This window comes from Dermochelys coriacea, chromosome 9, assembly GCF_009764565.3.
Source record: "Dermochelys coriacea isolate rDerCor1 chromosome 9, rDerCor1.pri.v4, whole genome shotgun sequence".
NCBI lineage: Eukaryota > Metazoa > Chordata > Testudines > Dermochelyidae > Dermochelys > Dermochelys coriacea.
In genome coordinates this window covers 48,989,808-49,002,494 of record NC_050076.1, presented here as the reverse complement: position 1 = coordinate 49,002,494, position 12,687 = coordinate 48,989,808, and the positions used below count along the sequence as shown (strand labels likewise).

The 12,687-nt window shown below is 44.1% G+C and overlaps 1 protein-coding gene across 7 annotated transcripts in view; it reads left to right on the top strand.

The window, feature by feature from the left end:
* Positions 1-743: 743 nt before the first annotated feature.
* The window catches only part of GIGYF2 (GRB10 interacting GYF protein 2), a 156,720-nt gene continuing 144,776 nt past the window's right edge, over positions 744-12,687 (top strand). For 3 of the 7 annotated variants that reach the window (XM_043492793.1, XM_043492792.1, XM_043492794.1), the window contains exon 1: positions 744-872. The gene's annotated coding sequence lies outside the window, so the exon portion shown is untranslated. The remainder of the gene's footprint in view (positions 873-12,687) is intronic. The other 4 variants (XM_043492789.1, XM_043492788.1, XM_043492790.1 and 1 more) reach the window with 3 other exon arrangements.

Genomic DNA, 12,687 nt, shown 5'->3' with positions numbered 1-12,687 from the left:
TGAGCTGACTGATCTGTAAATCCCCAGATTGTCGTTATAGATTGGCACTATATTTGCCCTCTTGCAATCCTCTGGAATCTCTCCCATCTAGCATGAGTTTTCAAAGATAATAGCCAATGGCTCGGATATTTCCTCAGTCAACCCCTTGAGTACTCTAAGATGTATTTCATCAGGCCCTGAACACTGATCAAGTTGCACTGCAGTCACCGCCTGCCTGGGAGGCGAAGAAGCCCGAATGCCTTGACAGGCTGGTTGCTGCAGACGAAGTGGGGGTTGGCTACATGTCAGAGGGTTGAAGGAGTCTAGGCTCTATGGTGGATTAAGGTCTTAACAGGCCGGGGGAAATGAGGATGTGGGGCAGCTGAGCACGGAAGAGTGAGATGGGCATGGCGCAGAGGCTGTGGGGAAGTACCAGACTGGTCCCCCAGCTTGACCTGGGGCTGGGTGACAGGATGGTGTGGCCTAGGCCCCGTGGCAGGGCGAGGCTGAAGGAGGGGCAGGAGCCAGGGTGGCCCGTGGCGGGACAGCCCTGCACACCCTTGGAGCAGCGAGGGGAGGGAAGCATTGGCGCTGGGCACAGCTGGGTGACAGGCAGAGAGCCGGGCGCGGCCGGCCTCATGGTGTCTCGAGGCCACGTGCTGGCACGAGGGCGGGGCTCGCGCCAGCCGTTGGCGTTGAGGCTTCTCAACTGTTAGCTCGCGCTCAGCTTCGGACGCGCGCTTCCTCCAGCCGCCGCTATTCCCATCCGGGGCCTAAGCGGGTAGGTGGTGCCCTATATCACGTGACAATGCGTGGCGGCGCGACCGCCATCTTGTGTTGTTGGGACTGAGGAATTGCTTCGGGTGTGAGAGACTCTCCGTCCGGGATCGCAGGTAATTAACCCCGCTGGCTCTGGCCGGCTCCTATGGGCGCCGAGCAGGGTCTGAGCTTTTCCCCTTCCCGCCCGGGGTGTGTCTGCTCCGCAGACGCGGCCCTGCTGCGGGAACGTGCCTAGGCCGCTTTGGAAGCACCGGCCTCGCCTACGGTTACTGCCCAGGCAAAGGCAGTGGGCTTGGGGTATAGAAGCCACGGAGGCTCGTGGCCTATGAGGAGCCGAGGTTGTTTGGATTTGGCTTATGGGATAGAGGCCTTTCCCGGAGCCTCTGCTCTTCGTCTTTCCCCCCGTGGCTTCCGAGGAGACTCCGGCAGCCTGACCCTGTCCTGGTCCTACTCCCTGCTGGCTCTGTGAGGTGGGGGCTCCGTCCAAGCGGTCCCTTGGCAGCAGGTTCTGCCGTGAGTTGGGCGAGTGCCGCTGGACCGGAGCCTGTCAGGCAGCTGCAGGATTTCTCGGATTATCCTGGGCTACCTGAGGTTCCTGCTAATTTCCTTCTTACCCTAACTCCTGTGAACTCTCCTCTCCTAGCCTAGCGGGACCGTCCCGTGTCCTGGGCGAGCCGTGGGCAGGTTCCGTTCGCACTGACACCACTCTCCTCTGAGCATGTCTGGCCTTGTCATATTGCAGACACTAGGAGAGAAGAGCTGGTTCAGGACTGAGGCCTTTCTCTCAGTGAGCTCGGTGTTAAGGGGAATAATCAGCAGTGTGTGACCATGGAGGCCTTGGCAGGCTGAAGAGTTCATTGATCAGGATCATGTATGTTTGGTATTAATCCAAGACAAGTAGTCTCAATGTCAATGAAGCACTCCCAGCACTTTCAAGCATGTATAACTGTAGTTTAAATCAAGACAAGTTTGAGGTCAAGGGGATCAGTACAGCCTGACATAGCAGAAGTAACACCCCCCCATCCCCTCCACACACACACACTCCTATGCCCATAACTTCAACATGATGGCATTGTTTTTTGTTGTTACTTTTGCCATTATTTTTGCTGTCCATATTTTGTTCTCTAAATTTTATTTCTGATTTGCTTTTTTTTTTTAATTTAATCATTTTCAGCTCATCACCCTTTGCTTTCTTGCTTCAAGAGCTAGCTTGTGCCACTTTTTGAAAAGTGTTTCCTTTTCCACAATTCTACTCATTGTGTTTATTGCCTATTAATGTCTAATTAAAGATAAACATGTGTTGACTTTTGAGTGTGGCTTTGAGTAGAATATGCAATAGTTGGACATTATGATAATCTGGATCTCTGACGTAAAAACAGTTGTTATAGGAGTCAAGAAAACTTCTGACATTTATTGAACTCACCTATTGCTGCTAATTCTGTTGGTAGTAGGCCTGGTAGGAGCATTATTGTAGACAAGGCACTGGTGGTCACTAATTTGTCTAGACTTTGTCTAGATCAGAGTTATGGCTTGTCTCCACTTACTGTAGATCGAGCTATGGCGATAGATCCACCGGGGGTTGCTCTCCCATTGATTCCGGTACTCCACTAGAATGAGAAGCACCCAGTGCTATGCAGACACCACAATAAGTCGATCTAAGGTATGTTGATTCTAGCTACGTTATTCACGTAGCTGGAGTTGCGTAACTTAGGTCGACTTAGCCCCATGCTGTAGACCTGCCCTTAGCTGATACTGTGGTAATAAGCCTGCGCCCTGTCAGTACGAGTAGGAGAATCCATGGAGGTGCAACAGTGGGAGAACTTAAAAAATGTAGCATAGACACACTGATCCAGTGAGGTAATTGGTGTCAGAGCTCTTGTGTCACAGAATGGATTCTTCATTGAGCATGGACAAAATGCAAGATTCTGCTTCCTGGTTAACTGTATTAAATACGTAAGAAATAGGGGTACCATCAACTGAAGTGGTACTTTACAGTGAAAATTTATAGCAGTCATAGCAAAACTTGACAGCTGTCTGTCTGAAGACTTAATATATCTTCAGTTCTCTGACAAAGTTGTAAAATATTTGTTAGTGATTTCAGGAGCTGGACAGGGGTCCCATTTCATCTAGGCTTGTGGATATACTTGCACATCCTCTGTCATCAGGTTTGCTGCAGAGCCTTTTTTTGAACTGTTTTCTAGTGTCTCTGTTTTCAGCTAATATAGATCATTAAAATGTATATATTGCATCTTGGTTTACTACTCATCCTTTGAAAATGCATCAAGAGACCTGTGAAATGCATCAATAAAAAAATTTCTCAAATACCTTGAACATCCCTTCTTTTTTCCAATAAAATGATGTCCAGCAAAGGCGCTAAAAGTAATCTAAAAAGATTCCTTTTCTCTCTAAAATGTACAATAAATTTAAAGGGAAAATGGCTTGAAAAAATCAGCCTTTTATATGAAAACATTGTATTGGTCATAGTTAAAAGTAGATATTACTATAACAGAAAGGTGGTGTAGAGCTCTATTTTTTCATTTTTACTTTGTGTATAGTCAATTTCACTATTTTCCCCCATATAGTCAATCATCTTGCTTTCTGAAAAGTCTCAGACACCAACTGGGGAATAGAAAAATCCATGTACGCACATTTTTAAAGCAGAACATACCACTCTTTCCAAAGACTTAATATCTAAAAGATCCTCTGTCAGGAACTGAAATTTTTTAAAGTTAAAAATTAAAACAAATAAAGTTGAATAATGCCTTGCAAATTTATGAATGCTTTAAAGAAACAAATCAAGTTTTCCATTTGGGATGAACTGTGGAAGTGAGAGATGACGGGTAGCCCACATGCACATTATCCATGTTGATTTGGGGTGTTGGCTGGATGACTTTTTGCTAGTCTAAATTCTGTCAAATGGTATTTGCAGTGTACTAGAACACACAAGGAAAAAGCAGTTTGAGTGACTAAAGGTACATCTACACTACAAGCACTGTTACAGATCATCTTACTACAGCAACAAAGGGGATATTTCTCTGTTGCTGCAGTAGATCCATCATAACAAGAGGCAGTAGCTAGGTCAGTGGAAGAATTTTTCTGACAACCTAGCTGCATTTACAATGGGGGTTAGGTCAACATAACTATGTTGTACAGGGCATGACATTTTTCACAGTCCTGAGCGATGTAGCTAGGTCGACTTAAGTTTTAAATGTAGACCTGGCATTAGTTAAGTGACCTGCAAAGTTGAGTTGGTTGGAGACCCCTGCTGCAACATTTTATTTTATTTTTCTTCTTTAATGTGTTGAGGCCTGAAATTCTCCTTAGATTTTCTGCTTGTGTTTAACATTTGAAATGTCAAAAATATTAAATGTTTTCATTTCTTTTGCTAGACTTCTCTTTGGAAGTCCAAATGACGGATACAGGAGTCGTTCTCTCCCTCTCCACCCCCCCCACCCCCTGTAATTGAAATGTTTCAAAAAGATCTTGTCTCCAAACTGTTCCTTCAGGTAGTTAAGTTAAATAGCTGTTAACAAACAGATCCATGGTTTTTAAACAGTCTGACTTAAAAATTAATTTTCATCTCAGTTCAGGATTCTATTCCATGGGTTTTGTGATGTCATGCTCGTACTAGCTCTCCAGTACTCTAGTTCAAGGAAATACTGGGATAAATGATACATGAATCTTAAATGTAAAACAATCAGGGGACAAAAAGCTTAAACAAGGATTTTAAAGTTTGCTTTTAGGCTATACTTAAAGGAAATAGGTTATAACCAAGAAGATTTAGTGATGATGTACATGTGAACAGTGTGCCCTCTTGAGGTGGCTGCATATTAAAAAGAACGTAGGGTCCTGCTATACTACTTTCCTGTAACTCACTTTATTAGTTCCAGTGGTAGTGTCAAGGTGTGAAGATAAAGGATCAGGATCTCACTCCCAGCTTTACAAGTTTGAGTGTCTTTGTTAGTAATTTAGTTTGCAGCAGTGGATGACATCCAGCTGTCTTTCTTAAAATATGAAGAAACTTTGTCAACCTGTTTTTGAATTACAGGTAGCTAAAAATTCCCTGAACATGGAAGCCACTTATCACCATAACTAAGGAGTTACTGCTAAGTAGGTAGCCATTATAAATCCTGTGTTCATATTGCTTATACTTTTGCACAGAAAGTATTTTTATATTACTTCACTCAAGTACATCTGAGGGGTTTTTGGAGAGTTTGAAAGCAAGTGGTGAAAACACTTAAATTATGGATGCTTTTAAAAGAAACTGCCTTATTTTAAAATAATTTTAAATACAGTTTAAATTACTTAATGTACTTATTTGCAGAAATCCACCTTAACGTTTGCCTTAGCTGCTTATGATGTATGAGCAGCATTGCAGAAGTCTGGCTATCTTAGATAGATATATTGCCCCCATGACTGTAGCATCTGAGTATCTGTCTTTTATTGGAATTATGCTTACAACACCTCTGAGAGGGAGAGAAAGTACCATTAACCCAATTTTACACATGGTTTACTGAGACACAGAGGCTGTGATTTGCTCAAGCTTATACAGGAAGTCTGTGATGATGGAGCAAGAAATTCGGCACTAGAGTAGAGCCTTAACCTCTGGACCATCCTTTCTCCATAGTTCATAAACTTTTGTAGGGCAATGTGAAGTAGAAGAAACCAAGGACCTGCAAACAGCTCCTAAGATCTGCATTGCATATGAAGAACGGAGAGTTGGGGATCCTATGGAGCTTTTCAAAGCCATCATGGAGCTTCAGGTTTTTTGTTTTAAAATGCTTTACTAAAATTAAATTAAGGTTGCTACAATGTATGTATGCTAAGGAGGGTTATAGTTTAACATACCCTCCCTCAAGCATTTAAAAATATGGTAATAAACAGGTAGTTAAATATACAAAGATATTCACCATTCAGATGATATTTTATGTGTACCTATATAAAATATCAGATTGTATATTCTAAAATCCTTTAAAGGTAATTGTAAATTTGAAATATTCAGTTTTAAAAAATGACTTCAATGTAATTTCAGGTACACTTCTCTCTGAGTCCACCGTCAATTTTTTAGTGCTTTACAACCACATAATCCTATTTTCAAAATGTTTTTCTGTCCCTGAGCTGTGCCAAAACCCCCCACAAACATGCAAAACTAATTATAGTGAAAACATTAAATTGACTATATGGAAAGTGCTGTAAAACGCACCAAGTAAATGGGTGAAACAGGCTATACATAAATGTAATAAAACTGGAAATCAAGGCTTTTTTCTGCTGTTTAAACAAGCAACCTTTTTTTTTTAAGTAGGCAACATTTATTTCACTCTTGTAAAAATTTTTTAGTTCATGATTTGATCTTTTAACTCTGTTCTCATATCATCCAACAGGGAAATGCTTGTGTCATAGACCCAAACCACAACTTGAAATGCTTCTTAAATTACTGACTACAAATTAAAATGTCATACATTGTATAGAGATATGTGGATTCCTTTTTCTCTTGTGTGGTAAATAATATTTGAATAGACTGTTGAGATTTTTGGTCTACATGTATAAAGTGACTTTAGATTAAGTAGATGTGTGGTCGGTATCTGGAGGATAGTGACCCTCTCTAGGGAGGGTAAATCAAGACAACGTAAGAATTCAATTATATTGGGAGTGTAGATGGGTTTTCTGCCTCATGGTAGAATGGGGAGAATGTGTGGAGAAGATGTTTCTGGACTGTGTGAAGACTAAAGTTATATGTTCTGGTCTCATGACCCACTTACAGGTGGGTAGTTGGAATGGGGTAAGATTGAGCTTCTGGTTTACATGTGAGATGTAAAAGGTGAGATGTTAGTGTTACTCGCTAGTAATCGGTGGTTGAACCATTGTCTTAGCTATATGTGGAGAATTTGTAGCACGTATTGGAAACTGATGTTGTAAGATGAGGGGGTATAAACATTTTCTTATTTATAGGGGGAGGCTGAACAGGGATATGGGACATAGTTAAGCTCCCTGTCTCCCTCCCCCCCATTGATATATGCAGCTTACAACTACATACTTAAGAAATTATGGGCTTGATTCAGCTCCCCTCTTTACATAGGGCTCAGTTAGAGTTGGATCAGGTGCTGAATGAATTGTGACGTTGTTTGACTATTTCCCTGCCCTTATTGTTTGCTGTTTGTATTGCAGTAGTGCTTAGAGGCCTCATTTCAGATCACAGCTCCATTGTAGTAGGTGATCTACAAACACACAGAGTTTTTCTGTCTGATTTGAAACAAAGCAAGTGAGTGTAACTACCCTCCTCTTCTGCTCTGGGCAGGAAAGATTTCTCCATGAATCCCTGTGCTATAGAATAGATTGACCCAGGAGGTGTTGATGATATACTCTTACATATGTTGTATGTTGTGTGTATATATACACGCATAGGCACAGACTCTGTGGGTGCTGTGGGGCTAGAGCACTCATGGGGAAAAATTAGTGGGTGTTCTGCACCCACTGACAGCCAAGCTCCCTGTGCCCCCACCTCGCCTACTCCTCCCCTTCCCCTCAGCACTTCCCACCTGCTACCTAACAGCTGTTTGGGGGCACTTAGGACTTTCCAGGAGGGAGGTGGAGGAGTGAGAAGGCAGTGCACTTGGTGGAGGAGGTGGTAAAGAGGCGGGAACTTGAGGGAGGGGAGTGGATTTGGGGCAGGGCTGGAGCCAGGAGGAGGGGTGAGCACCCACGGGGCGAAGCAGGCGTTATGCATACATGGTAGCAACCTTTTATTTAAAACTAACTTTTTTGTCAGTTGGTTAAAGCAGACTGCCCTGTTACTAGCCTGTCACTCCAACATCTTGTCTCTTATCCTCTCATGTGACAGCTATACTGTCATGTTTCAGAGCCGCTCCTTTGTGAAAAGAAGACTTTGTAGTAGATTCTACATGGGAGAGTTCTTGAAGTACTTTTCCAATGAAAATCTAGAAATGCTTTATCACTCTGAAATATCCATTTTCTAAACATTTTGTGTTTACTACCTGGGGGCATGGAAAATCTTGCAAAGTGGGGAAAACATAATTGAGAATCATAAAACATGCTGTAGCTATATGAGGCCTACAGAGGTCTGGTTAGGTAAATTCATGTGAAAATGATTGTTCATTCCAGGAATCCTTTTATTTGTGTGCCTTGACTTCATATGTTTTGGAATGTTATACATACATTTTGTTGGATTTAATGCATTTTGTAGCAGTTTAGGGTTTGTCGGAGGGTGGAGATGGATGGCAGGAGAGAGATCACTTGATCATTACCTGTTAGGTTCACTGGGGCACCTGGCATTGGCCCTGTGGTAGACAGGATACTGGGCTGGATGGACCTTTGGTCTGACCCAGTATGGCCATTCTTATGTTCTTAGTTACAGCACCATGTGATAGATGGAAAGGAGGCGCTATATAGGTTCTGCCTCTGGAACAGATAGTGGCAGGGTCGTGCTAATTAGATATGATGGCTTAGGTCATATCTAAACTAGCACTTAAGTTGGCAAAACTTTTGTTGCTCAGAGGTGTGAAAAAACCCACTCCGAATGACACAGGTTTTGCTGGCATAAGCATTCGTGTGCACAGTGCTACGTCTGCAGGAGCTGCCATTCGTTGAGTTGGTTTTATTATGTCGATGGCAGAGCTCTGTCCCATCGGCATAAGGCAGCTACGTGTGCACTCTCACAGCAGCACAACTGTATCAGTACAGCTGTGACGCTGTAAGCTTGTAAGTATAGACATGGCCTTAGTTTACAATGTGATGACTGTATGACCTGGCATCATACTATGTGGCATGTTAGTGGAACTTCTGCGGAAGAGCACTGCTTTGGTACAGAGCAAGAAACATTTACCAGCCACCTGCTAGCCAGAGACTCATGAATTTTTTGTTTTTTGGTGTGTGTTGGATGCTAGTAAGGCCTAGAAACAACATTTTGGTGAAAAACTCAGTTTCTACTCCAGCGAGTTGGGAAAGGTGCTGTCCCTTGACCAGAGGTGGGCAAACTATGGCCTGCAGGCCACCTCCCACCCAGTGGAACATCCTGCCTGGCCCTTGAGCTCTGGGCTGGGGAGGCTAGCTGCTGGTCCCTCCCCTGCTGTTCCTCCCCCGCAGCCTCAGCTCGCTGTGCTGCCAGCACTCCAGGCGGCGGGGCTGCGAGCTCCTGCTGGGCAGCATGGTGGTGTGGCTGGCTCTGGCTGGGCGGCGCAGCTGCCAGTCCCGCTGCTCTGAGCGGCATGGTAAGGGAGCGGGGGCAAGAGGGGGTTGGATAAGGGGCAGGAGGTCCCAGAGGGTGGTTGGATGGGGTGGAGGTTTGGCCGGGGGGGGCTGTCGGAACAGGGAACGGAGGGGTTGGATAGGTGTGGGAGTCCTGGGGGGCCTATCAGGGGGCGGGGGTGTGGATAGGGGTCAGAGCAGTCGGGACAGGGAGCATGGAGGCTTGATTGTTCACATCTCTCTGGCTAATGTGTTTTAAAAAATGTTGGAGCTCCCATTTGCATCTGATTTGTTGAAGAAGTAAAAGATCTTTCTCCCTCCCTATTCTGCTGCTGGAGGATGGGGAACTCCATTACTCTGATGCTTTGCCACTCTCCTAGCTGCTGATGCAAAATGAGTGGGTAGGTAGGGTCTCTGCTATTATGGGGGGCAGGGTTAGAATCTTTAACCTATCCTTTTTTTCTTGTCAGGCTCTCCCTTCAATGCTTCTACTTCCTGTCTCTTATGCTACTGATAGGTTTTCTGCAGAGGAGCAAGTTGCAAGTGAAATCCTGCTGCTCAAAGTTCTATATAGCAGCTGTAAAAGTGACCAGCCCATGGCTAGTTTCACTGTGCTGCTTGAGAATATTACTAATGGTAATGTGCACTGAAGCAAAAGCTGCCCAAAGACTCAGAATATTTTGTGGTAGTTCAAAGTGGGAAGAAAGAAAAGGAGTACTTGTGGCACCTTAGAGACTAACGAATTTATTTGAGCATAAGCTTTTGTGAGCTACAGCTCAAGGTTATATTTCCAATCATAAAGGTTAGAAATGTAATTAACATACAGGTGCTTAAATTCTGCAGGAACGATGTCTTAGGAGTCCTCCACTCTAGGGAAAGCTTTCTGTTAACTATAGGTGAATGAATTTTCCAAGCCCTGCTCTACAAGACCTGAAGGTTGAAATGGCTATGTAGAGAGACGCATGTTTTAAGTCTCCTGGGTAAACATTGAATTGCTTGAAAAGGGAGAGCTATGTATTTCTTCTCTTGTGTTCACATGTTCATGATGATGATTAAGCATGTGTTGGAAAAATGGCTGAGGTTGAGAGAGATTACTTGGCTCTTCTCCAGAGTTCAGGTCTCCCAAAGTTTAAAACATGTAGCAGCCCTAAAGGTGTAAATTACAGTCGGAAGAGCTTTGAAGTAGGCAATGATGACTTCCCTAAAATTACAAATTTTGTTGAGCTTGTTGCTTAGAATGTGAACTTCTGTTCTGCGTTTTGTCTAGTTTGAGTTTGCTTTATACTATCCATGGGGGATGCCACAAGAAGGCAATCAGAACTTGGACAAGATGCCACTAGTAAGGATATTATTTAGTCATCGAGGTCACGGATTCCATGACTTTAACGGGCCTCCATGACTTCTTCGGGTTCAGCCCCCACTGCAGCAGGGGTTGGAGTTGTCTCATCTCCTCCACACCCCCTCCCCCCCTGTGGCTGCAGTGGGTGCTGGAGCTGTCCCATGGGTGCACAGCTTCCCCCCCCACCCCAGCAGGGGCTGGAGCAGTCCCGCCTCCCCTCCCGCAGTGGCTGCAGTAGGGTCTGGAGCTGTCTTGTCCTGCGTGGCAATCAGTCCTTCCCCCCCCTCCCCCCCAATAAAGACAGATAGGTGGCAGGCTACTGTGAATTTTTGTTTGCCTGCAACCTGTCTGTGACTTTTAACTAAACATAACCATGACAAAATATTAATCTTAGCCATTACCCTTAAAAGTTCATGGCAGAAAGCGCGCATGAAAACAGCCTTGTGCAAGGTTGACAATGGTTCCAATAGGTATACATAAGCAATGCCCACTTCCCATAAGATTTTTCTGCCCACTTCCAGAAGAAAACACCCGTAGTTTCTGCTGACTTGCCACAACTACCTTCACAATATCATTTTGCAGCGGCCATTGATGCACTCGTATCCAGTGCTGCTGGCCCAGTGCTGATCTCAAGAGATATACAGTGGCGTATTGGCTAACAGGTATGTCCTTGCAGAGTTGCAGCAATTCTTGGATAGAGAGACGGCATGCTGATGAATGTAAGCAAGTTTCTGAAATTCATCAGTTTGCATCTGGAACACAGATCCTGGATTAGGCTTAACAGGCTTCTGACAGGGACAGCCAGTGTGGCTGCCACAGTGCAGGAATTTGGCTTAGCCCAGTCTTCACAGTGTGACTGCAGGGTAGTGATGCAGACAGTCAAACGTGGTGGAGGAGTGCACGATTAGAAGATTGTGAGGGTGAACTACAGTACTTTGCTATCCTTGATAATGCAGCAGTTAGATGGCTGAACAATCTAGATATTGACGTGTGACCCATACGGAAGATGACTAGCTTTGTTTAAACCTGTTGTAGTCCAGAATGGTCAGATGAGTAGGTTTGACTGTATCTATTGCAAGGACCCGAAGGCTGTAGCAGTCGCTTTTTCTTGTGCCAGAAAGAGAACTACATCTAGGGCCAGGGTCTTGAAGTATGTCATCACTGCAGAATAAACTCAGGCTTTTATTCGGATGTTGCTCCTAACCCCTCTCCCATCCATGTGTGGTGCTGGTTTCAAGCCATGCTAGCTGGCCTGTCTTGGGGTATAGGCTAGAGTTCAGATGCTGCTTTGCTTGGGCTGGTAACCTGTCCTCTTTGCACTGAGGATGCGTGCTAAATCAATCCAGTGCAGACAGTCCTTCATTGCTTTTCCACAATTCCCCCTGCCTGCCCAGAAGGACAGAGAATTCACTCCATATAATAGAGTGGCTTAGCTTACTGCAGCACTAAGAACCATAGGCTAAGCCCCCACTGACACACACACAGCTGAGAGCAGCATCAGCGAGGACACAGTAACGGTGTAGTTTGGCTTTACGGGTTTGGGATAGGCTAACCTGGATACTCAGACATAGGTGCCAATGAACTGAGTTAAATCTGCAGTGAAAACATACACAAACTCACTGAATCCAAGGGTATGCTCTGGTTCTTGCTGAAAGACTTATAAAAACACATTGGTGCCCGTAATGTAGTTGTAAATTGTCCTACCTCCAGTGGGGGGAGCTAGAGCAATTTGCATCAGCTGAGGATCTACCCCACTGTTTCTTACTCAGTTCCAAAATTAATCTCTGTACATAAAACTTTTTTTCTCAACCTCCTTCATGATGTCAGCTATGTTGTGCTCTGCCCATAAACATGATGAATGTATTAGACATTTAAAAGCAATTTAAATATGTGAAAGCCAAACTCTTTTAGAATTGAAAAATTTGATTAATCATATAACTTTAAAATAAACTATAAAATGAGAAGGATTTCAGTGCAGAAGTGTAAAACTCCATCCTGTAACAAGATGATACTAATGTGTCTGATGCTACATCTAACCACATAGATAGCGTTCCTCACAGGCCACTCCTTTAACCAATTATTCACCTAAGTTGGATTTGAAAGTGGTGATAACACCCCAAAAAACCACAGTACTTTCAAAGTTTCAGAAGAAAGAACAACATATTCCTGTAAAAATTGTGGTGGCTTGTATATTTTTGTCTTGGAGTAATATTAATGGTTGAAGTACGCTGTGGTAAATGCTTTTCCGTTATCACAGGGGTTGTCAAACTTCATTTCACTGTGACCGCCTTTTGACAACAAAACTTACTATATGACCCAAGGAGGGGGGACTGAAGCCTGAGCCCATCTGATCCCTGCCACCTGAGGTGGGAGGCAAAAGCCCCGCT